This window comes from Balaenoptera acutorostrata, chromosome 3 (assembly GCF_949987535.1).
Source record: "Balaenoptera acutorostrata chromosome 3, mBalAcu1.1, whole genome shotgun sequence".
Classification (NCBI taxonomy): Eukaryota; Metazoa; Chordata; class Mammalia; order Artiodactyla; family Balaenopteridae; genus Balaenoptera; species Balaenoptera acutorostrata.
This window is the reverse complement of record NC_080066.1, coordinates 174,466,435-174,490,309: the sequence shown is the minus strand read 5'-3', so window position 1 is coordinate 174,490,309 and position 23,875 is coordinate 174,466,435. Positions and strand designations below refer to the sequence as shown.

The 23,875-nt window shown below is 48.4% G+C and overlaps 1 protein-coding gene, 1 long non-coding RNA gene and 1 other non-coding gene across 8 annotated transcripts in view; all 3 read left to right on the top strand.

The window, feature by feature from the left end:
• Window positions 1-83: 83 nt before the first annotated feature.
• On the top strand, window positions 84-5,332 carry LOC103020401 (uncharacterized). 2 transcript variants are annotated; one of them, XR_009007679.1, is made up of 3 exons: window positions 84-731; window positions 1,563-1,748; window positions 4,257-5,332. It is a non-coding gene; the product is annotated as an uncharacterized LOC103020401 (long non-coding RNA). The 2 variants fall into 2 exon arrangements; XR_003622959.2 differs by having other exon boundaries at window positions 90-293.
• LOC114237297 (small Cajal body-specific RNA 13) lies at window positions 978-1,252 on the top strand. Its single transcript, XR_003622989.1, has one exon. It is a non-coding gene; the product is annotated as a small Cajal body-specific RNA 13 (non-coding RNA).
• Window positions 5,333-16,685: 11,353 nt separating the features above from the next.
• Window positions 16,686-23,875, top strand: part of SYNE3 (spectrin repeat containing nuclear envelope family member 3) — an 89,278-nt gene continuing 82,088 nt past the window's right edge. For 2 of the 5 annotated variants that reach the window (XM_057543377.1, XM_057543374.1), the window contains exons 1-2: window positions 16,926-16,951; window positions 18,019-18,159. The gene's annotated coding sequence lies outside the window, so the exon portion shown is untranslated. Of the gene's footprint in view, window positions 16,952-18,018; window positions 18,160-23,875 lie in introns of all 5 variants that reach the window. The other 3 variants (XM_057543378.1, XM_057543376.1, XM_057543375.1) reach the window with 3 other exon arrangements.

Here is a 23,875-nt window from a genome sequence, read left to right as displayed (position 1 = left end):
GTCCATCAGGGTCACGCTCCGAGGCAAGGGGAGGCGAAACGAGCGGGAAGACGGTTTCTCTCCGAAAGGTAGACGGGCCTGCTACGATGCTCCGGGACGACTTGGGACAGGCGCTGGGCGGGGTTTCGCCGTTCCGCGGAACGCCGGGAAGGGGTCACGTCCAGACGAAGGTTCCGGTTCCGGTGCGGGCAGAGGTTGCGTTGCCACGGCAGCGCGGTTGGCTGGCCGCTGGTTCTTGCGTTCCGGGTGGTGGCTGGGCTGGAGCAGGCTTGGATCCGCCGTTCCTGGCTTAGGTGAGCTTCCCGGAGCTTCAGTAAGGCCGCGGCTGTTCGCGGCGGAAGCAGGGACTGCGCCGGGCTCTGGCGGCCAGGCCTGCCCGGGGCTACGGCGTCGGGGCCCGGGCCGTGTGCCGCAGCCCTCCTGTGGTCCCGCTGCCCCCGTGGGAGCAGAGGCCCAGACCCCTTCCCGTGTTTCCCGCCTCTGCAGCGCGATTATTCCACTAAAACAACTTTGATTTTTAAAGTTTGTAAAGAGCTCTCGTCTGTGTGATCGGGGCTTCGCTGACTTTCCAGCCGACCTAAGCCCCTGGGCCTGGGCCCAGGAAAGGTTTGTTGAATGGGGAACTAAGAAAGGAATTGGTTCGTTCGACAGACGTTTTCTGAGCAGCTGCTGCGTGCAAGGCACGGTGCCGGCGCGGGACCTGTGCCCAGAGCTTGAGAAATGAGAAGCAGGTACAAAGCAATGTGAGGGTAGAGAGGAGGGAAGGGAAGCCTCCCTAGGCCCACTGCTTTCTCTGTTCTCCATTGTACTTAGTACATCTTGACATATATTTATTAGCTTGTTTATTGACTTCCAGACTGTCAACTTCATTCACTGCTGTATCCTCAGTACGTAGAACAGTGCTTGGAACCTAGCAGGTGCTCACATTGGTGGAAAGAATGATCCCAGAAGAGCGGGGCTCAGTGAAATCGCCACGTGGTCTGTAGTCTTGGAGCGGTGCTGGGTTGGTGGTACCCTAGAGCACACCAGACTTGCAGAGAAAGCATTCTCCAGAGGAAGCTGAGGCATGGCTGCTCAAGGGACAGCAGTACCATGTGCAATTTTCCTCTGATAGTTTCCGAGTACTGTTGCCACGGTGATAATGGCCGTGCCATGTCATTATCTATCAACCGACAGTAAAAGAAGGTTTTGCAGTCAGATGTTGTTTAACAGATGGAGTGGTTTCTGTTGGACACTAAGTACTGCTACAAATTACTTTCTTTTTAAACCCTAAGTATTTTAAAAGTTGTGGCTGGAGGTGATCTGGTTCTGCTTTGGAGGCGCTCAAGTTTAAAAATCAGAAAATTAGTACATGTGCTGACAGCAAGTGAATCTTCCAAATAATCATTCACCACGAGACTTGAGGCCAGTAAGCTGAAAATAAACTCAAGATGTTACTCAGAAATGCTCCCCAGGGATGTATTTGTTTTATCCCCGTGGTTGTTATTGATGTTTGGTAGTTTGCTAATGTGGGACCCAAAATTGATCAGCTTCTTAAAGAGTCCTTTTTTTCCCCCCTCTAGAGTCATTGATTCCAGGTAAATCAGAGGAACAAACATCATACAGAAATATACAGGACAGTAATATACAGGAAGCGATGTGATGTCGAAGCTTAACTGTTGTTTCAGAAGTCCAGCATCTGGTGTACCTAACAGTAGGGGCTATGTTGTTTGCCAAGTCACCTAACTTTTACTCATACTTATGTTCTGGTAAGTTTGTTTCAGTTTTTTTTTTTAAAATAAATATTGGCAGTTCGTTCCAGAGAACCTGAATTGTTTATTGCCTACTCTGAGCTGTCTCATTCTGCTCTTGTGTTGACTGGAATAGGAAGAAAAATTTGCAAACTTATGATGTGAGGATCCGGAGACGTAGTGCTAGTCATGGGGAGTATCATGTCGCTTACCTAGTGGGTGATACTGGCTTTGCCAGTACAGTTGGCAGACATTTTATTAAATTGAGAATACAGCTGTCATTAAAGGTTAAGAGTAATCCTTGAGCAGGAAGAATACAAAGCCTATGTTTTCCAAATTTATAATAGAGTTGCTGTGTACAGTCGAGTATTATAAGGACGTCCATGAAATGCAAGGAAAGCAAGTCGGGGCTCTTTCAGGGAGCTAAGCGGGATGGCTTTGATAGTATCGATCAAGGCCAGGAAAACAGATCATGTATCTAGACCAAAGAAATTGAAACAATGCACCTAAATTTAAGTTTTTGATAAAGCAACCTAAAATGCAAAATGTTGAATGTGTTGAACACACTGCTTTCTGTCTTTGACTTCAAACCACTCATCAAGTGTTGGCACCAAACATCAGTGACTTAAAGAATCAAAGAAAAGGGTGTTCAAAATATTTCTTCCGAAGCACCAACTTCTTATATATGATGTGGCATTTGAGTTGTGAGCTTTCTCATTAGAAGTTCTGTAGTGAGAAAGTATGATAAAAAATACACCTCTTCAACAGTTGTGAGAAATCTGCATTTATGCTCAAATGCATTTGGGTGTTTTGAACATGGCAGTCGCCATCTTTATCAGTTTGTGATCTCCCACGTGGACATTAATGGGGAGGTAGGGGTGGGAAGTACAGGAAACTTAGGAGAATCCTGGGATTTGGGGTCACAAAGTGTAATTAGACCCCAAACTAAATAATCATACCATGTAAACATGCTGACTCAGGCATCCTAAAAATGTTTTTCTTCCCTGTGCTTGTTTATAGATAAGGCTTTACTATATTTAGTAAAATTTCTCCTTTCTCCGCACTCCACCAAAAGCAAATTCACTGTTGAACCCATAATTTAAACCTTACAAATCTGCGATCATTTCTTCCTATATATCAGCTCTAAATGAAGAGTCAGGATTATTGAGCCTAAGATGAAACTTTATTTGAACACTTAGCATGTCAGTGTTTTTCTACCCTAACTTCAGTCCTAAAGGTCACGCTGCATTCTGACAGGGTGTGGTGATTGTGCATAGGACACGTGACCCAGAAATGTCTAGGTCTGAGCTGGCCAGAGCATTCTGCGAGTGTCATTTTAAGGGAAAAGTGGCTGCAGGTGTTGCACAACGGGTTGAGCCACCAAACATTCCTGAGCTAAAATAGCATTTGAGACCCAGATTTCCGTAGACCCAAGCTGAAACTTGAGACCTTTCTCCGTGGTGCCCCTTAGCTATTCAGTCATTCTAGAGCACCACTGCGACCCTGGAATTAACTTGATTCCCTAAAAAATAATTGTAATGTGTGAGAAACTGAGGCAGTGCCCAGCCCCCTGAGAAAATATTTGCTAACCCGTAATGAAAAGATAGAAATGCCTTTGCAGGGACTTCCCCGGGGCCGCAGTGGTTAAGACTCCGCGCTCCCAATGCTGGGGACCCAGGTTCCATCCCTGGCCAGGGAAATAGATCCCATGTGCATGCCGCAACTAAGAGTTCGCATGCCACAACTGAGGAGCCCACCTGCCACAACTAAGACCCAGAGTAACCAAATAAATAAATATTAAAAAAAAAAAAGGAAAAGAAAAGAAATGTCTTTGGGATCTTCACTACCTCTATCTGACAAGACAGCTGGGTTTATAAATACTTCTCTGGCCATGGGAGTGGCCTCAGTTTTGCTCATCGCAGGTTCTCACATCATGTGGGCTCAGCCTAGAGGCAGGAAGGGGGACCTTATTCGGGCCCCCTTCCACTCTATCACAAAGGTCCTGCTCTCCTCCTCTGGGTAAAATGAAGAGAAATGATGTCCTGTAAATTTAGTTCAGTCTAGAACACACTGTGGGAGATACAGGTGAAAATGAATTCCTGAAGAAGCACTTATGAAAAGCCTGGATGTCACAGCAGAGCCTGATTCTGTTCTGGGATTTGGACTGTAGAGGTGTGAGGCCTGGCTTCAGTCCTAAGCATCACTTACAAGCTCTTTTGGATTTTCCTTGGAATTTTCTGCCCCTTACATCTTCCCCTTCCTGGATTTGTGAAAAATGTATTTGTGACATCTGCAAAAGGTAATGCCTATTTCAAGATGTCTTTATCTAAGGATTGCAGAGTTTTAATGAATCACTTTGTACTCTATTCCTCTGCTCCTAGACATTTACTCCCAAAATATTGGCATGCATGTGTAGTACAGCAAACTGGTTTTGTGTACATGAATTCATTTGAAACTTGCATTAGCCCTAGGATAATAGTTCTCTGGCATTTTGGTCCCTAAATTAAGTTCTCTTTTCACTACAAGATCCCACATGCTGCAGAGCAACTAAGCCCATGCACCACAACTACTGAGCCTGCGCCCTAGAGCCCGCGAGCCACAACTACTGGAGCCTGTGAGCCACAACTACTGAAGCCCGAACGCCTAGAGCCCATGCTCCGCAACAAGAGAAGCCACCGCGTTGAGAAGCCCGTGCACAGCAACAAAGACCCAACTCAGCCAAAAATAAAAATAAATAAATAAATTTATATATTAAAAAAAAGAATGAACCAGAAGTAGAAAAAAAAAAAAGATTGTTAATAACATCTTTTTGACAGACTTGAGCACTTTGGGTTCCTCTTTTTACCTTCACAAGCACTTCTTAAATCTTACTGCGGAATCATAGCAAAGCCAGCAAGTCCCACAGAAAATTAAATATTCCTGAATTATCTCCAGGGTAGGTATGTATTGGATACAGATGTGATTTTTATGCTTTGTGAAACTAAACTGACAACAATTTCAGTGCAAAACTCCAGTGAAACAAATAACCTGTAGCTTTTCACTTCTGAAAGTTTCATTCTCTTTTGTCCCCATGCTGCTTTTTCTCAGGGAGGCCTGAAGTCCCTGGCTATATATAGGCTTTTAAAATCAGACATCTGCTGGACTTTGTTCTATTGAGAACTTTATTTCGAGGGAAAGAGCCCAAATCATATCTCCTGTCAGGTAATGTTAAGAATTAAGTGGTAATCATAAAACATGTTAAGACTTAAGTAAAGTTGATAAAAGAATTGTTGACTTTTCCTCAACTGTCTGTTTAGTGAAAAATTTTAATGTTTTGTGTTATGTTTCTTTTTTTTTTGCAAGCAGATAGATTCCATAATTCAAACTGTCATTACATTTCCAGCGACTTCTGAGAAGGTGCCCAGACCACAGAATTTAGAAAGCAAGGAGCCAGTACTGTTGTGTGTCACACTTGTTAGGAAGATTTATCTGTTGGCAGGAGTCTTGTGTCCCCCTCTGATAATCACTGAGCTTGCAGCCAGACGAACACAGAAAATTTTATTGTTTTCCTTTGAATGATGGCTAAGATGTATTGCCAAGGCCATAAATATTCTTTATGTTGAGTCAGAATTTCATTTCGTACTTCAGCCTTTGAGCCTTAATAATTTCATGCTTCAAATTAAATCTTGCTTTCATGGGAATCCACTGCTCTAGCCTACTTCAACAAAGTAGCTAGCGAAGGACCCCAGTTTCACGGATTGGGGGAGTGGGTTGGAAATTGGCTGACATTAACTGTTCATTTTCCTTTACAGGAAAAAAACTGGTGGATTTTAAAAAATATTTTTTCCTGCTCTTATGGCCAGAAAAATCTCACTTGATAATTCTAAACTTTACACTTTTTGCAAGTGTACTCTACTGAGATAGAATTAATTGATACCAAATTTCTGTGAGCCAGAGTTTTGAAGTTTTAATAAAAGACTATATTATAAACCAGTTACACTGTAAAACAAATAATAAATAAATAATAAAAGAAGGGAGGAGCATTTTGCATAGGCTGCACTTGCAAAATGGAGTCACCAAGAGAATTTTGTATCAAAAGCCTTGAGAAGGTGACATATTTGCTGGCTTTCTCCCCTCTCCAGACATCCAGTGATGTGCACTTAGTGTAACTCTAAGCACATATGTCAGTCCACTTGGTGAGCTATTCCCATTGGTTCATCTCTTCATACTGCTCAGCTGCAGCTCTGTGGTGGTTCATGCATACTGCCGGCTGGTGGGGAACAGGGCCAATAATACCCTCCTACTTGAAGGGATTTTTGAATCCCTTCTTGAAAAATAACCCATCATCTTTCAAAATCATTCTATCTTTTGAGAAACTTGGAGCATTTCATAATGAGTCTCTGCCTTACCCCACAAGACAGGTAGGGGGCGCTAGTCTATCTTACTTAGGAAGCAGGGGCAGCAGGAGCCAGTAAGTGCTGTCGCTGTCAGCGCACACAGTGTCTGGGAATTAATCAGCCAGCCGGTTTCTAGGAAGAGGCTCTCAGTTCCCATCCAAGTCCTGTTCTTATTTTAGGGAATGGTTTACTCTCTCAGTTTTCTAATATTACAGCCACAACAGATTAGAAGCAGTAAATTTAAAAGGCTAACACTAAAAGCAGGAAGAAGCAATGACTAACAGGTTAACAGGAGATTGTTTAAATTGAGAAGCAGATATTTGGGGATTTTCCTCTTTGTCTTTTTTTTTTTTTGAAAAGTCACATTCTGGAAGCGTTTGGTGTAAGCAGGGGCAAATATCCCTCACATGTCACAGTTCCTTGAGCATTAGAGCCCTGTGTAGTAATTCTAAATCATCCAGAAAAGGAAATGGTATTTCACGTGCTTTGGTTAAGAAGTCAAGGAAGCGTAGTATATATTAGATTGCCAACAAAAATTATACAGACTCATGGCCTAAGGGGGTTGTGTTAAATAAATTTCAGAGGAATACTTTTTTCCCTCATTATGCCAGATAAACAGAGTTTTATTCTACTTTTTCTTTTTTAATATTTTAATTTCTTTCTTTATTTGGCTGTGCCGGGTCTCAGTTGCGGCACTCAGGATCTTCGCTGAGGCATGCAGGATCTTTCGTTGCGGCACGTGGGATCTAGTTCCCTGACCAGGGATCGAACCCGGGCCCCCTGCATTGGGCGTGCGGAGACTTAGCCACTGGACCACCAGGAAGTCCCTATTCTACTTCTGTTATGTGTCTCATATTAGTCCGTGATGAGCACTTAGAAATACTTAATACATTTAATTAGGTGGTGAGGTATTGAATAATATTGGCATAAAGCTGGGTATTTCCAAACTGTATGAGTCAGTTTGGGCTTGAGAGCTCAGCTAACATCAGGCCTGGAGACAGCTGCCCATAAAGCAGTTCTGCAAACCCTGGGTACACAGTCATCAAAGCATATAACCACTGTGTGTCCTACCACTCAGCCGCATTTTACTGCTTTTGGGGACCAAGATCCTTCAGGGGTTTGTATGTATCACAGTTTAACTTTATGCCCCACCGCCCACTAGACCATCAGCTTCTAGTGCAACAGAACTCATTTCTTCACCCCGGGTCCTTAGCACTACGCCTGGCCCTTAGTATGTGCTCAATGCATAACTCCTGCATGGAGAACACGTGACATGGTAAGTGATACAGGACAGTATCTCAGAAACCCCAAATTGCATGAAACTCACAATACTGACCGCAGATGCCACAGGAGGGAGAGAAACATTTGGCCGTAGAGCTTGTGCTAAGCAGGACATGGAGTGGAGTGAGACACTCCCACTCCCCGGGACCTCACCATCTTATGATGAGGACAGACGCGAGAATGTCACTAAGTACTGGAGAGGGCTGAGGGTGTGGGCCCCAACACAGCGAGTCAGGGCCTCAGGGATCAGAGACAGTCGGTAGAGGGGCTGGTGTTTGAATTGAGTGTTGACGAAGAGGTAAAGAGCTGCTGTTTAAAAGGGAAGGACAAAAAAAATTAAGAAAGAAAGGGAAGGACATTCCAGGGAGAGGAAACAGCCAGGGCAAAGGCACAAAGGCCCGGGCCTGCTCTGGGAGCACACCAGGCCTTAGGGTTTTGTCCTTGGGTTGAGAGAAGATCACAGAGAGAGTGGAAGCAGCAGAGTTCTTGAGAGATGAGCCTGGTAGGAACGTTGATGAATTGCAGGTGGCCCAGACTGACCGAGGGGGGCCAGTCCGGAGACCCCTGTGAGATGGAACAGTTCCCGGGCTCTGGCTTGGGTGCTATGGGTGAAGGGCACCAGTGCGAGCCACATTCCATACTTTGAAGGTAGGACTGACAGCATCTGGTGACTGGCCGTGGGGACTGGCTCGTCCCCATGGACGAGGCTGGGAAGGAGAGGGCAGGACTCGGGCTTACTCCCATGTTCTGGCCGAGCCGCTAGAGCTCCTACTTGCTGAGGAATACGGAAATACAGGGGGAGGAGGAGGGAGGGTTGAAGGGGTGAGTCATGAGTTAACTTCTGAACATTCTGAGTTTCCAGGAATCTGAGGGGCATCTATCTAAATCATGAGGTTATATCTGAAATATTGGGGGAGATGATTCAGATGATTGCCCTGGCAGGTCTGGACCTGATGGTAAAAGAGATTCGGGCAGGGAGAGCAAGAAAAAGGAAGAACCAGGGATGAAAGCTGGGGGATGTGTGCAGTTAGGGAAGGACAGGCCTGAAGACTAGAAAGGAGGCAGGAGGAGAAATGAGCAAGCGCTTCCAGGAGAGAAGCCCCATCAGGGCTGTCAGAAGCTGCGAGAGAGGCCAGGTAAGGACCCAAGTGTCCCCTGGGTTTGGCAGTGGAGGTAAGCGAAGCATGGCTGTGGGCTGGGCAATGAGGGCGTTCCCCAACCTTGGGCAGCTCCCTGAACCTCTCAGAGTCTCTGGAACATGAAGGAGCTGGGCCAGTGAATTTATAGTGTCTTCAGGCTGCTATTTGTGGGTGTGCACCTGTGTTTCAGCCATCTTAGAGTGTAAACTGAGCAGACAGGGTCCAGTCCTTTGCCCAGATTTGCCAGTGACACAAACAAACATGTCAGCTTGGATGATGAAACAGCCTTGATTGCTGAAGGAGGTGAATTAATCCCACTGGCGCAGCACCAGCAAGGACCTTTTAGATACCCAAGGACACAGGATGTGTGTGCTGCTTTCTCTCCTGTTCATGGGGGCTGCTTCTGTCTGCTGAGTACGGCTTTTGAAGAGCCAGGAGGTGCATGTGGTGGCACTTGCCGTTTTTCTCTGTACACCAACTCGGCAGCATCAAAGAAGGAAATGAGGATTAAAGTTCTTTAAGATTCCAGGCCAGGTGCCGGGGTCTCGCAGTGCAAGGACTTGTGGCAGTCAGTTCGAAAAGCATTTGTGCCGCCTGTGTCTGGGGCCAGTCGTTTGCAGCAAGATTCTAAGGTTTGCTGGAAAGAAGCTCCTGCAGTGAAATGGCCTTCTCTGCTGGGGAAACACCAAGCATTGTCATCAAGAGCAACAGGTTTCATACAGGGGTGCGGATCTGTTTGACACAAGCCTCGCCAGTCCAGTAGCGGGGCCAGCCATGCCCCAAGTGTGGGTTTCCCCCGAGCAGAGCCCAGCCGGATTGCATGGTGATGGGGGTGGCACAAATGCCCTGCACGGTTCTGCTGCCCTAACTTGGGTGCAGAGCCCCCGCTGCCCGTCCTGGGCACCCTGCCTGTCACACTGAGCTTCTAATATTATCACGTGTTCAGAACAGCCGAGCCTGCTGAAAGCAAGGAGAGAACATTTCAGCAGATTTCAAAAACATGTCTCCAGGGAGCGAAAACAAGAAAAGATTTCTCTTCCTCCTTAGTGGGGATGTCTTCCTTACCCACAGCCTCTTCCTGAGTTGGTCTGCCATGAACTTTGGTTGGCAAGCCTAGTCATTGGAGGGTTCCATTTCCCGTGATAGCACACATTTGCACAGAACTTCAAGTTCGTAGCACATTCTCATGGTCCTTATTCTCTGCGATCCTCATGACAGCTCCTACAGGGAACCCAGGGCACGAACTGGCCCCATTTTGTAGATGTGGAGGGGTGATGGCCCGCCCTGCACTCAGCCAGCTGGGGGATGCCTAGCCCCGGAGGTACCACGTCAGGAGATTTCCATCCAATGAGCTTTTCACTCTGCCACGCCTCCCCCCTCCCCGCGCCCCTCTCTCCCTCCGCACCCCACCCACCCCTGGCTTCGCAACACTGACATTATCAAGGCTGCATCCAGGTTTCAAAACAAAATCAAACAAACAAATAATCCGGGTTCCTAGTGTGCCCCGCGCCGTTGTTTAAGCCAAAACAGTGAAGCTGGAAGGCTGAGCAGCTGTCAAGGCTGTGACAGAAGAGTAATCACACATCTCACGTGTCCAGCACCAAGGAAATCGCTGAGCGTGGCTGTGACTTCCCTGGTACAGAGCAGTTCAGAGAATTCAAAACCACAATCATCATCCGAGATGAGCTCAGCCAGCCCTGCGTGTTTCATGGTACGTATGAAACTGAAGCTCTGATGTTTTTCTCACTGCATGTGCAGGTGATCAATGTAACTGCAGGGCTCAGCCCTGCTGTTTACACTCACTGATACACACACACACACAAACACACACACACACACACACACACACAACAGACCTCCAGGCTGGTCCCCTTCACTATGTGCAGACTTTCTCTTCTGTTACTAAGGCTGGTGCTGTTCTTTGCAAAGTACTTCTAATTTCTCATCAGTAACCTTGACCCATAAGGAACTCATCACAATAATGAAGCCAGAGCTGTAATGTTTGGGGTTCAATGTGGCTCTGTGTAAAAATATAACCTAAGAAACAGATTGGAATTTAATCATGACCAGAAAATGGCCCTCCACTATTGCTACCAGGCAGACAGAAGGGGCAGTGATTATTAATAAGAGTGTGGGCTGAAGCCAGAGTGCCTGGGTTTGTACCCCAGGGCAGTCATGTGATTGATAGCTGTGTGATGATGAGCAAGTTGTCACCCTCTCTGTTCCCTCATTTGTAAAATTAGATAATAGTAGCTACCTTGATGAGGACTAAATGAGTTAATATAAGTAAAGTCAGAGGACAGTGCTTGGCACATAGTAATCCCGTAATAGATGTTAAATATCATTATTATTCTCCATCATTCAAGATGTAGCTCACATCTCACCTTATCCACAATGCCCTCCCCCAAACACTCGAGCCTTCGCTACTCTCTTCCGTTTCTGGATTCCACTAAGAGTCAATTCTGTACTGTGCTGTCTAGCGTCTGATGACCTGCAGTGCTGTCTTGTTATTTCAATGTTATTTCAAATGTTTCAGTCTTAATGTTGCTTCCCCCATAGATTGTAAATTCCTGATGGTAGGAACCATGTAGTTTGCTTTTGTTGCATTTCCACAACTCACAACTTCCTGATCCTGGACATTTACTAGACACTTCAACATCCTTGGAGCGTGTTCATCACTATAAATAAATAGGAAAAAATCTGGTGGTGTGGTATTGTATACAGGTACTATAACTAACAGTTAAAACAAAGTGTAATGACTTACCTTGAACCAAAAACCTGTACTAAATGTTTATAGCTGTTTTATTCACAGTAGAACCCAAGCTGAAAGCAATCTTGAGGTCCTTCAACAGGTAAATGGTTAGACAAACTATGATCCATCTATACTATGGAATACTTCTCAGCAATAAAGAGATATGAACTCTTGATACAGTGACAACCTGGATGAATCAGCAGTGAATTACACTGAGTGAAAGTAGCCAGTCCCAAAAGGTTACACATGATTCCAAGGTTATAAATTTTATATAACATCCTTGAAATGGCAGAAGTATAGAAATGAGAACAGGTTAATGGTTGCCAGGGGTTAAGGAGGGGATGAGGGCAGGAGGGAGGAGCAGCATGAGGGATCCTTGTGGTGATGGAAATACTCTGTATCTTGATGGCATCAGTGTCAATATCCTAGTTAAGGTATTATACCAGCTACTCTTGCAAGATGTTACCATTGGTGGAAACAAGGTAAAAGGTACAGGGTACTCTCTCTGTATAATTTAATACAACTTCATAATCTACCATTATCTCACGTAATTTTTAAAAACCACTTAAGATGTTCCTTAAGCAAAAGCAGAGAGAATAGATTGGCTTGCCCACTGATGAGCGGAATATAGCAAGGCTCTTTCAGAAGGATTTTATTTTTTAGGAATAAAGATGGCGATTTTACCTTAACATTTTTATTTCTGTTATTACTTATTCCTTGGAGTATAATAATAGTAGTGTTTCATAGTCATGCTAAATGACATTATTATCCAGTACAATCAAGATTCACATTGTTTTTTAAATTGGGAGGAGTAACTTAGAGATGCTCTTTTCCAATTCTCTCATTTCACAGATTCAAAGACTTAGAAGTGATCCAAAGTTACACAGCTAATTAGCAGCATTAACAAGGGCTAGAACCCAGTCAACCCAGGATCCAGTCCTGTGCTTCCGACGCACGTTATATTTTTATTTTATAAAAGCAGCACAATTCAGGAAGAGAAAGACAAATACCATATGATATCACTTATATGTGGAACCTAAAATATGATACAAATGAATTTATCTGCAAAACAGAAACAGACCCACAAGCATAAAGAACAGATTTGTGGTTGCCAAGGGGGGATGGGGGAGGGGTGGATTGGGAGTTTGGGATTACAGATGCAAACTGTTCCGTATAGAATGGATAAACAACAAGGTCCTACTGTATAGCACAGGGAACGATATTCAGTATCCTGTGATAAACCATGATGGAAAAGAATATGAAAAAGAATGTATGTATATGTATAACTGAATCACCTTGCTGTACAGCAGAAATTAACACGTTGTAAATCAACTATACTTCAATAAAATTAATTTTTAAAAAAGCAGCATAATTCGCGTATGTAGAGGAATAGCCTGAATTACTCCAGTTACCGTGCTTAGTGCTTGAGATGACTGCCATCCAGCAGGGGTGCCCCTACTCAGTCACTGGGTGGCAGCTGCCAGTGGGGAAGGGAGCTGACTCAGAGAGGTTAACAAACCAGGCTGGTGGATCCGCTCACCCTACGAGCGCACAGTAGGACTGGAGAGGGAAAAGACAGACTAACACTAGGAGAACTGGCAAAGGAGGAAACAAAGAAAGAAGCAAACGAGAGCAGAGGCAGGATGAGAACCAGCTCTCCATGCCCAGATTGGCATATCTCCGATGAGGCGTCACAGAAATGGCTACCCCAGTGCAAGCTTTTCATCTGTGCTTAGCCAAGAGCACTGTGTAAGTCGTCACTAAGGGGGAAGCCAGGCTAGGGATGGAGAAATGGGAACATACATTTCCAGAACACCAATTACCACCCTTGGACCCTGGGCAGGGTCCCTCCTTCCTGCCCTCTTGCCTCAGTTTACCCATTCGCACACGAGGGGTTGAATTAGTCAGAAGAGCCATTCCAGCTTTCCTTGTTATCTTTCTGTAGAGACTGAACACACAAACAACTAAGAATCACACAAAATAAGACTTGAGGATTGCTGTTGAAGCTAGCTAGCCAAGGCAAATGTGAAACAGACCTGAATAACCTCCCCAGGCTTTTTAAATTGGCCCCTGCTTCCAGGGGAGTGGTGTTAGAGATGCTGGCCACAGGGAAGAGACGTGGAGAAAGAACAGAAAAAATTTCACTCTTGGGGAGACTTTTTGAACGTTGCACAAACAACCCCCCTCGCCAAATGAGTCAATTTCCAAATGGCATCATTTTAGGGCCTCCTTGTGGTTCCTTCTCTGGGCCACGTCTGAAAGGGAGGCTGGGTGGGGTTTCCTGTGCTCAACTGCAGAGGTGACAGAGGGGCTCTCCCGCCTGCCTTTGCCAGAATGTTCTTTCCAGATAAGCTTTCATTTCCACTCCTTTCTGTAGCAGTGGGTAATGCTGAAGACGAATTGAAGTTTTTATAGCCTTCCTACTTGCAGACTCCCCAATTCTCCCGCATTGTTTATTCAACTTTTTTCCCTTCCATATGGATTTAGTGCTTGAGATGACTCTGCCATCCGGCAGGGGTGCCCCAACTCAGTCACTGGGTGGCAGCTGCCAGTGGGGAAGGCAGCTGACTCAGAGAGGTTGACAAGCCAGGGTGGTGGATCCGCTCACCCTACAAGCACACAGTAGGACGGGAGGGGGAAAAGACAGACAAAAGACTGCCATAAAATGAACAAAAAGGAAGCTCCTGTTTTTATGTCAGGCTTAAGGAAAGCAATGGAGGACTATACTGAAAAGCACTAAGCCCTGTAAAGCTCAAGCTAATAATAATCCTAAAACTAGTAACGTCTGCATGGTATTTTGCCGTTTATAAAATGTTTTTATTGCATGTATTCTCACCTGTGAAATGTTACTGCTATCACCATTTAACGGATGGGAAAACCAAGGTTCTAAGAGGTTACCCAGCTTGCTAAGGTTCCCTCAGTCAAGCAGCAGAGCTGGGCCTGGGATTTGGGTCTCTCAGCTCTGACAGGTGCTCTGTAGTGAGAGGAACAGTGCATCTCTGTACCACATGACCCTGTTCAGGCTACAGCCCCTTGGACACAGAATCACTGCCCTGTGACCTCCTTTCGGGTGATCGTCCATGACTCATTCTTCTCCATATTCCCAGGGACTAGCACATAGTAGGTGCTCAGGAAATGATGAAAGACTGAATAGGGAATTCCCTGGCGGTCCAGTGGTTAGGACTCTGAGCTTCCACTGCTGGGGGCCCAGGTTCAATCCCTGGTTGGGGAACTAAGATCCCACAAGCCACATGGCTCAGCAAAAAAAAAAAAAAAAAGACTGAATAGCTGTCTGCCAGGAACCATAGTGATCCTGCTATCTCCAGAACAGTTCACGTGAGCTGGGTGCTCACAATATCAGGCACAAAACCATTCAAGAGAGGTTGTTATTATTAGACCCATTTAACAGAAGAGGAAGCCAAAGTTGAGTAATGAGCTGAAAGTCATTAACTTGGGCAGTTTGGCACCAGAGCCTGAGCTCTTGACTCCCCACTGCATCAAACTGTCTCTCACTGCAGGAGACTGACTTGAAGGGCCTCACCCTTTCAGGAGCGTTGGTGGATCCGTCTTCATCCTCGTGCAAATCACCTGACCTGTTTCTGTCCTGAGAGAACTCATGAAACTTTTCTTAATTACCTGGGGGATCTTTGCAGAGATTTCACGAGCAGATACATGTGAAAGCATTTGGAAAAGCAAAGCACATTATCCAGATGCCCAGTATTATAATAATTGTTGACCGCTGTCTGTACCTTCAGCTAGACTGCTGCAACCCCAAAGCCTGCAGCAGCGTTATCAGCTGGAGTCAGGATGATAATGAGAAACATAACTGGACACCTAGAACAACCAAAGGGCAAAGGATGAAAGAGGCCCTTTGTGTGTATCTCCTCTGACCCTGTGAATAATTATAACTCAGTGAATGGGTTCTTTTTTTTTTTTTTTAGGCAGAATAATTCTTTACTTATTTATTTTTTTTATTTTTGGCTGTGTTGGATCTTCGTTTCTGTGCGAGGGCTTTCTCCAGTTGCGGCTAGCGGGGGCCGCTCTTCATCGCGGTGCGCGAGCCTCTCACTATCGCGGCCTCTCTTGTTGCGGAGCACAGGCTCCAGACGCGCAGGCTCAGTAGTTGTGGCTCACGGGGCCTAGTTTCTCCGCGGCATGTGGGATCTTCCCAGACCAGGGCTCGAACCCGTGTGCCCTGCATTAGCAGGCAAACTCTCAACCACTGCACCACCAGGGAAGCCCAGTGAATGGGTTCTGAGTTAAGGGAGTGGGGCTGACACTCCGGCACTCGGCTCAGGCTAGGTCCACCCAGTGTTAACTCTGAGCTTTGGCATCGTTCTAGGTTGCCCTCCATTTGGAAAACACACACACACACACACACACACACACACACACACACACACACACACTATTACTATCTGGTCCTGCTTTACAATTTAATCTTTCTCTTAGGACGCTGATTTCTACACTGATTTATTCAACAAACATTGATAGAGGGTTGGTCAGCCAAACTAAGGAACCAAAGAGGAAAACACCCTCTGGGAAGCATTAGATTTGGGACATTTACTTAACTTTTCATCTGCAACATGGGCGTAGCCACACCTGAATTGTGAAGACTGGAGTCCACGTGGTACAGAGTTCTGCAAGTTGTATCCTTCGTGAGCGGCTCTCATCCCCATCCAAAGGAGGCGGACCAAACCTGTGATTACTCGGACAAAGATCAGCGCTGAGGTGGGGGACAGTCCAAAGGCCTGAATGTGCTGGGAGCACGAAGGCAGAGGCAGATAAGATTTAGACTTTCTGCTGTAAGGTTAAAGACTTGGAGTCCCTGGATCTCGGGTTTGCGAACGCGTGGGAGGAAGTGTCCGCTGGGGGGCGGGTCGCGCGGGGAGACCGAAGGGGAGGCACATTCTAGCGCCTCGGGTTTGTAGGAGGTTGATTATGGGTGGGATTCACATTCCTCGTGACTCACCCCCCATCGCCTCCTCTCGGCATCCTGGGTGTCTCCCATCCGAGCCTGGGGCGCGAAGATCCCTCGCAAGGTGGCCCCTGGGACTGTGGGGTGGGAGGGGCCGGATGGGGCGCCCCCTCTGTCAGGCTGGCTGATAAGTGTCACTTCCTCCTTGGATTTCGCGCCTCCGGGAGGGGGAGCCCCTGCCTTTGCCCCCATCTCGGCTCCCAGAGGGCAAGACCTCCCAGGCCCCCAGCCTCCTCCCCAAGGCTGGACGCACAGAGGAAGTCCGCAGATCGAACTTTCCCCCGGGGCGCGGCAGCTCCGCGCCATCCACAAGGATGAGACCCGGGCGGAGGCAGGCGGGGGGCGGGGCTCGGGGCGGCTCCCGAGCCGGAGAGGGCAGCCCCGGGCGCGGGGCCTGGGGTGAGAGTGGGGACCCCCCCACGGCAGCGCGCCTTCCGCCCGCCGGACTGGGGCCGAGCCTCGGGGGCCTCCGCCGAGCGCGCGGAGCCCGGCGCGTCCCTCTCTCGCCCCGCCACCTTGGAGGGGCCTGGGGGCGGCTCCCTTGCCGGGTCCCCAGAGGACTGGGCGGGGCGGGGGCGAGTGTCCGTGTCCCGCCCCGGCCCCGCCCAGCCCGGAGCCTCTCCGGACGCAGGGAGGGGTAGGGCGGTTCGGCCCGGAGTGCCCGCGGCGCCGCGCTCCTGCAAGCTCCCGGCCGGGTAAGTGGCGCGGGGCCGGGAGGCCGGGACGGGGACCGAGAGGGTCGGGTCCTCACCCTCCCTGCCCAGCCGTGGCGCGTCCCCCAGGGATCGGGGTCGCTGAAAGTCAAGGGGACCTGGGGAGGCGCGCCCGGCGCGGGGGCGGGGGCCCGGGCGTGACAGCTGCGGGCGGGCGGGTATTTTTAGTTTAAACCCAACCATTTCCTGCCGCCTGCGAAATCCCCTAGCCTTTCTGCTCCCCAACCCTGGAGGTTCGGTCCCCAGGAAAAAGCCCGTAAGCCCCGGGCAGCGCGTCCCCGGAGGGCCGGGCGCCGCCTCCAATCTTCGCTCTGCCTCCACTTGAGGCGAGCGGACCTGTCCCTGCGGGCTCGCGCCGCCGCGTGTCCCCGGACCGGGCGGTAAACGCCGACAGGAATACCCGCTCCGGGCGACCACGAGCTCGCCCCGTAGTGCCTGAGAGAGCCCAGAGCCCACGGTAGGAAGAGGAAGCCGCACCCGCAGGCAGGATCAGTTTCCTTCAGAACCCCCGGCTGTGCAGCCTTGGGCAAGCTTCTCAGCCTCTCTGAGCCTCATGCCACATCTCTAAAGGAGGGGAGAGTGAGGGCAGAAATCTCTTGTGGGGCCTGAAGGAGCCCCACATGGATGCTGACTCCTCTTAGAATCTTCAGATCTTGACTCCAAACAGTGGATCTGGTGGACGTGGCCTGTTGGTCGTCCCAGGAGCAGTGAGTGCCCAGCGCAGCCCACTGACCTCCGCTTCAAAACTCTAAGGCGGGGAACTCCAGCTGCGGTGGGGTGATAATAAATGTTATTGTTTTATCACTTTGGCCCTGAAGCTCTGGCCCAAGGCTGCCCTGGGACCCTCTCCCAGGTTCCTCCTGGCACTAATGAGGGGCCTTTTACAGCCAAGGGCTGCCAGTGGGGGAGCCTGATGTGCCCGGAGCGGGGGCGGGGGGGGCATGCCTCGTTTCACATGAAGGAGGGCAGGAGGAGACAGTGGGGAAAAGTGACTGTCCTCCCAGTAAAGGGAGCATGTCACAAAATCGCTGCCCTTCTGAGCTTGACAGGACAGCCTCCTTCATCCAGAGGAAGCAGGTCCAGAGAGGGGGAGTGATTTGCCCAGAGCCACACAGCCAAAAACAGAACTTGACTCTTGAAGGGTCCAGCCCTGCCTCCTGCACAGCCGGGACAGCCAACAGCTATCAGAGGTCAGGAGCTGGGAGGCAGAGGGGCAGCGCACTGTGCCAACAGGCTGTTTTGCCCTGTTTCCTGGAACCATGCCCCAGCGGAGCTCTCTGACACGTGTGGGTCTGTGCATTCCTCAGGCAGACGGCCACAGCTGTCCCAAGCCTGCAGGCCCTGGGGCATCGTTTGCAGCCAGAGAGGCCCCTTGGAGGGCAGCTGGAGGGGGTGTGGGCTGGGAGGGCTTATTTCTGGAACTCATTCCTCTCTTGCTGGGGCTCCTGAGGAGAGGACCTGAGGATTTGCTGGCGGCTCTGAGGGGAGTAGTGAGAATCTGGGCTCAGGTTTCTGCCCCAGGGTGCAGGCTGGCCTCCAGCACATGCAGGCACCCTTCAGGGGAAGTCTGAGTTCCTTCTGTCTCCATGGGAACAAACCTCTAGCCCGGGTGTTTTGCATGTTTTCCCACAGCCCAGGGACCTGTCCTTGCCTGGGTGGCCACTCTGCCTTGTGATGCAGAAACCTGGGGCGGGGACTGTTGGAGGAACGTGGCTTGGCTGCAGGGTGACCTCCATGCTGGGGAGGCAAGACCGGGCAGGTCCAGCACAACCTCCAAAGCGCCCTGGAGCCCCTGGGTGCCCAGTGGGCAGTAGGGCCTCCCGTATTGCTCAGCTGTTAGAAACGAGGGTGGACGTCAGACTAGCTGTTCCAGCCCTGCCTTACCCTTTTCTCAGCTGTGTGATCGTGGAAACGTTACTTCACCTTTCAGGGCTTCAGTTTGCTTCCCCACGAGATGGGATGACCATACCGCCCGCTGAGACAATGAAATGGGACTTCCCTTCAACAGTGTTCCGTGCGGTGTCCGCCTCAGCACATGGGAGCAGGTGTCACAGTTTGGGGTGATGGGGTCTGGTTAGGACACCTGAGTTTCCTCCCCCTCAGTTCCACCCTCTCCCCCTCTGTCTTGATGTCCCCATGTCTGTCAAATGGCGGGTGGCCTTGATCATCTCCCTCTGAGCTCTTCTGGCACTGGAAGCTGGTCCTTGACCCAGGCAGAGAGATTTGAGAGGCACCAGGAGGGGACTCCAGGGGACTCTGGGCTCTTAGGCAGCATTTGCTGTCTCTCACCTCCTAGGATTCTGACCGCAGGCAAGGCTGCCACTCCTGGCCCAGGGACAGATGAGGAGAGAGATTCAGAGGCCAGGAGTGGTGGAGTCAGGATTTGAACTCGGGGCTTTTTTTTTTCTTTCCTTTTCTTTCCTCCTTCCCCTTCCTCTTCTTCTTCTTCTTTTTAATTGAAGTATATTTGATTTACAATGTTGTGTTAATTTTTGCTGTACAGCAAAGTGATTCAGTTATACATATATATGTATTCTTTTTTTAAAAAAATTTTTATTTATTTATTTATTTATTTTTGGCTGCATTGGGTCTTTGTTGCTGTGTGCGGGCTTTCTCTAGTTGCGGTGAGCGGGGGCTACTCTTCGTTGCACTGCGTGGTCTTCTCATTGAGGTGTCTTCTCTTGTTGTGGAGCACGGGCTCTAGGCACGTGGGCTTTAGTAGTTGTGGCACGAGGGCTCAGTAGTTGTGGCTCGCGGGCTCTAGAGCACAGGCTCAGTAGTTGTGGCACACAGGCTTAGTTGCTTCGCGACATGTGGGATCTTCCCGGGCCAGAGCTCGAACCTGTGTCCCCCTGCATTGACAGGCAGATTCTTAACCACTGTGCCACCAGGGAAGTCCTATATATATATATTCTTTTTTTAATATTCTTTTGCGTTATGGTTTATCATAGAATACTGAATATAGTTCTCTGTGCTATACAGTAGTACCTTGTTGTTTATCCATTCTATATATAATAGCTCACATCTCCTAACCCCAGCCTCCCACTCCATCCTTTCCCCAGCCCCCTCCCCGCTGGCAACCACAAGTCTTGAACTCAGGGCTTTTGACTTGATGCTCTTCACTCCACCACACTGCCTGTCTCAGACAACACAAGGACAGTGTTATACGTCAGTTATCAGGAGGACAGTACTGATGAGGCAGGATCCAATCAACATTAAGACATTGGCATTTGCTGGAAGAAGTGGATTCCAAACTTTTTTATTTTTTCCGTAATATCTAAAAGTAGCCCAGCTGGATCACAGAGAGAGGAACCTGGGAGGAGCAGATGGAAGTTGGGGAAGTGTCTGTCCACCCTCTCGGCCCCTACCCACCGACCAAGGGATCTTTGCTTCAAGACCAAAGGATGAATTCCCTGGCAGTGAGCAGCTAGGAAGGAGATGGGGGGACGGATGGTCCTGGCAGCAGAAGCCTTGATTTTGTCATCATCAAAACAGAGTTAAGAGGCCCCAACACCTCCCGGTGGGGTTGCTGGGAGGATAAATGAGACAACTGGAGACAACGCTCAGCAGAATGCCTGGCGTGGGGGGGACACACCAGAAAGAGGCGTTACCATGGTGTTATTATTACTAATCCTCCTAATGTCGTTGCAACAATGTAGTGTGGCCTGCACCTCTTGCCTGGATTTCTAGGCTGCACATTTGGCAAAGGGAATCCTAGCATACCCAGCATACTTTGAAAGACTCAGGGGAAAGGCAGAGGCTGCTTAGGAAATTAGAAAGGTCAAAACACAAGCACACTAACATGAGTTGACTAATCTATATACATCTCATGTAATATATACATGAGATGTAAAATGGTGGCAAAAAGCAAGAAGGTGATTACCTTAAATAAAAGTCAAGTATCACCTTGGGCTGGGGGGAGAGGAGATTGGGCTTGAGAGGGTCATGGTCAGGGCGCCGGGGGTTATGAGGGAATTCACCTTGTAATTACTTGTGAGTACAGGTATGTTTCATGCATCCCTCTATACCTAGATCCTGTTTCACAAATTTAAGCAGGTTTAAAAAAAAAAAAGGCAAGGGAATGATAATGCAAAATCAAGGTGGTCATCTGTGGTGGGGGAGAGGGTACAGGGTCAGCCTGCTCCATTCTCAGTGGGATCCACTGGTTCTGTGGGCTCGTGGGCATTATTTAAAAATATTAAAAAAAAAAATTTTATGCTTCATCACTTGCAAACAAGAAACATATATACATATACAATGTATATAATATGTAAATATAATACATATATAATGTAATACAATATATATTCCATTGTTTATATATCAAATCATACGTACAAATAAAATTAGAAGGTAATATAGAGCATTTTCACAAAGCTCTCTTAGAAATTCACACACCTCCCAGAGATTCAAATGTTAATCTGCCTGGGTTTAAAAAATAAAACAAACACAAATCCTGTTGTATAACAGACACATGGTTTCTCATTCAGTAGAAGTAATCTCCCTCTTCTGAAGTCATAACAAGAAAGTGACTTTCACACTCTACCATCTCAGATGATCAACAGGATTCTTTAAAGTCCTGGCCTCATGATTTATGCTTCTGAAATCAGAAAATCCTGACGTATTTGAGCTGGGAGGAACCTCAGGTCCCCTGGACCCATCTGCCGGTTTACGGCCGAGGGAATGCGAGGCACGTAGTTAGAGAAGACAGTTCGCTCTGTGCTGCTACTACTGACTCTCATCAGGGCCCCACCCACCACACCTGTGCCGCTACTACTGCTGGTACTGCAAGGCAGGGAAACGGGTGGTATATCTGAGATTAAACTGATGCGATCGTTTCAATTTTAAAAAGTCAGAAGAGAGCTACAACAAGCGGTGACCACAGCACTTCCAGGACTTCCGTGGACAGAAACATCACCGAAGGAAATATACAAGCAGTGCCTTTCCTCCTGGAAGCCCTCTTAGGGCTCCTCCTACTCTTTGCAGGGCATGCTTGATATATTTATAAGTTATCAAAGCAATTTCGTGCCATGGATGTGGTGATCCCCATTTTTCAGTTGGGGAAACAGGTTCAGAGAGGTTAACCGTCTTGCCCCAAATCACATGACAGGTAATTGATGAGGCAGGAGTTTCACCCCAAGGGAGTACTAAAGAGACGAGAAACTGTTTTAAGTGTGCTGTGTGTGAGCACACCCTTCACTCCTCAGAAGCCAAAGCCCACAGTGGCCACTGGTTGAAGTCAATAGTTTTATGTGAGATCTGGAAAGGGCTGAGCCCCTCCCAAGTGACATTTGCTGAAATAATGCAGCAGGGCTGACTCACTGGGGGAGCCTCTTTCCTTGTTGTTGCAAAGAGCTGGCCTTTCTGTGATGCTAGGAAGTACCCTCATTCACAGACCTGTTTGACCTTCACGTGGGCTGGTCTCCGTTTCCTGCCCTTTAAAAAGGGAGGTTGGAATTCGGAGATCTCTAAGGTGCCTTGAAGTCTGAATGTTTCCTCTCATCCAAGAACCACAGCCTCACGGTAGGTGTTTGGGGACCTTCAGTCTGGCCGCTGCAGTCTGCCCCCCTGCCCCTCCCAGGAGGGGTCAGGTCACTTAATCGGGTGATTCCCTGCTTATCTGCCTCCAATGCCCCCCCCCGCCCCGCCCCCTTGCTCTAAGGATTAAGTCCCAAGCCTCCAGCCTACTGGGCTGGCATTTCATGCTTTCTACCGCTGGGCTACTTCCCGGTCCCACGAGGCGCCAGACTCATCCCAATCTTTCCCACCTCCAGACTGTGCTCCAGAGGTTACCTCTGCCCAGCTGTTACCTCCCCACCAACACCTGGCTAGACATCACCTCCTCCTAGAAGTCCTCCTCAACTACCCGGTCAGGGTTGGTGATTCTGTTTCCATGGTCTCCTTGCACTTTGCAAGTGATAGGTAGTTTCCAGTTTTCGTGTTGATTTCCTGCTAGATTATGACCTCCTGGAGGGCAGGCATAGAGGATTATTTATTCTCACATCCCAACCAGAAAGAGCTTATTATTATTTTCATTATTATTATTTAGCGAAAAGGCTTAACGGTTTAAAACAGGATCTTACAAACTTGAGGGCAGCTGATGCTCATACCACCCCTGAATGAAGCGGTCAGGGCACTTCCTAATAATTCCCAGGACACAGAGGAGAAAGGTGACCCGAGGCTGGGGAGAGAAGGTGTCACGCGCCTTCTCTCCCTTTGTGGCCCTCTTCAGGGGACTTTCTCCTTGGAGAACCGTCCATCTTCCTGGACTCTCCGGGGGCTGGCCCTGGAACTCTGGACACGTCTCTTGGCCTCTCTGGGACTCAGACCTGACGTTTGTTCTCTCTCCTGTTCACGCCCAGCGTTTGCGCCGGGTCTTCCTTCTTGCTCCTTCCTCTGCATGAAGCGTGCCTCCCCCAGGCCTTTCCGTGGCTGCTCCTTCTTTTCTTGGAAACCTCACCTCACAGTCACAGCCTCCAGGGGGTCATCCTGCCCACCCAGTAATGCCCATCCCATCCCCTGCCCCTCTCTACCCTGTCCTTATCTCCCTGTTTTATTGTCTCTCTAGCACTTATCACTACCTGAAATTATCTTAGTTATTTATTTACAATCGAGTTTAGCTTCTGTCTCATCTACCTGAAAACTCCAGGAGGGTGAGATTGTTTTTCTGTCCCCAGAGCAGCCTGGCCGTTGTAGCTGCTCAATACGTATTTACGGAATGCAGGAATGAATGGATCAATGAATGAATGAAAGAATGTCTAAGCTGATGGGCTGGATGGGATGCCCTGAGCCCCCTTGCCTGGTTTATCGTGTCAGTTAACATCTGTTCAGCCCTTACTGAAGTTTCATCTGCATTTTCTCTCTTTATCTTCACAACTGTTCCATGACGTGTGCTTCGATAGTCCC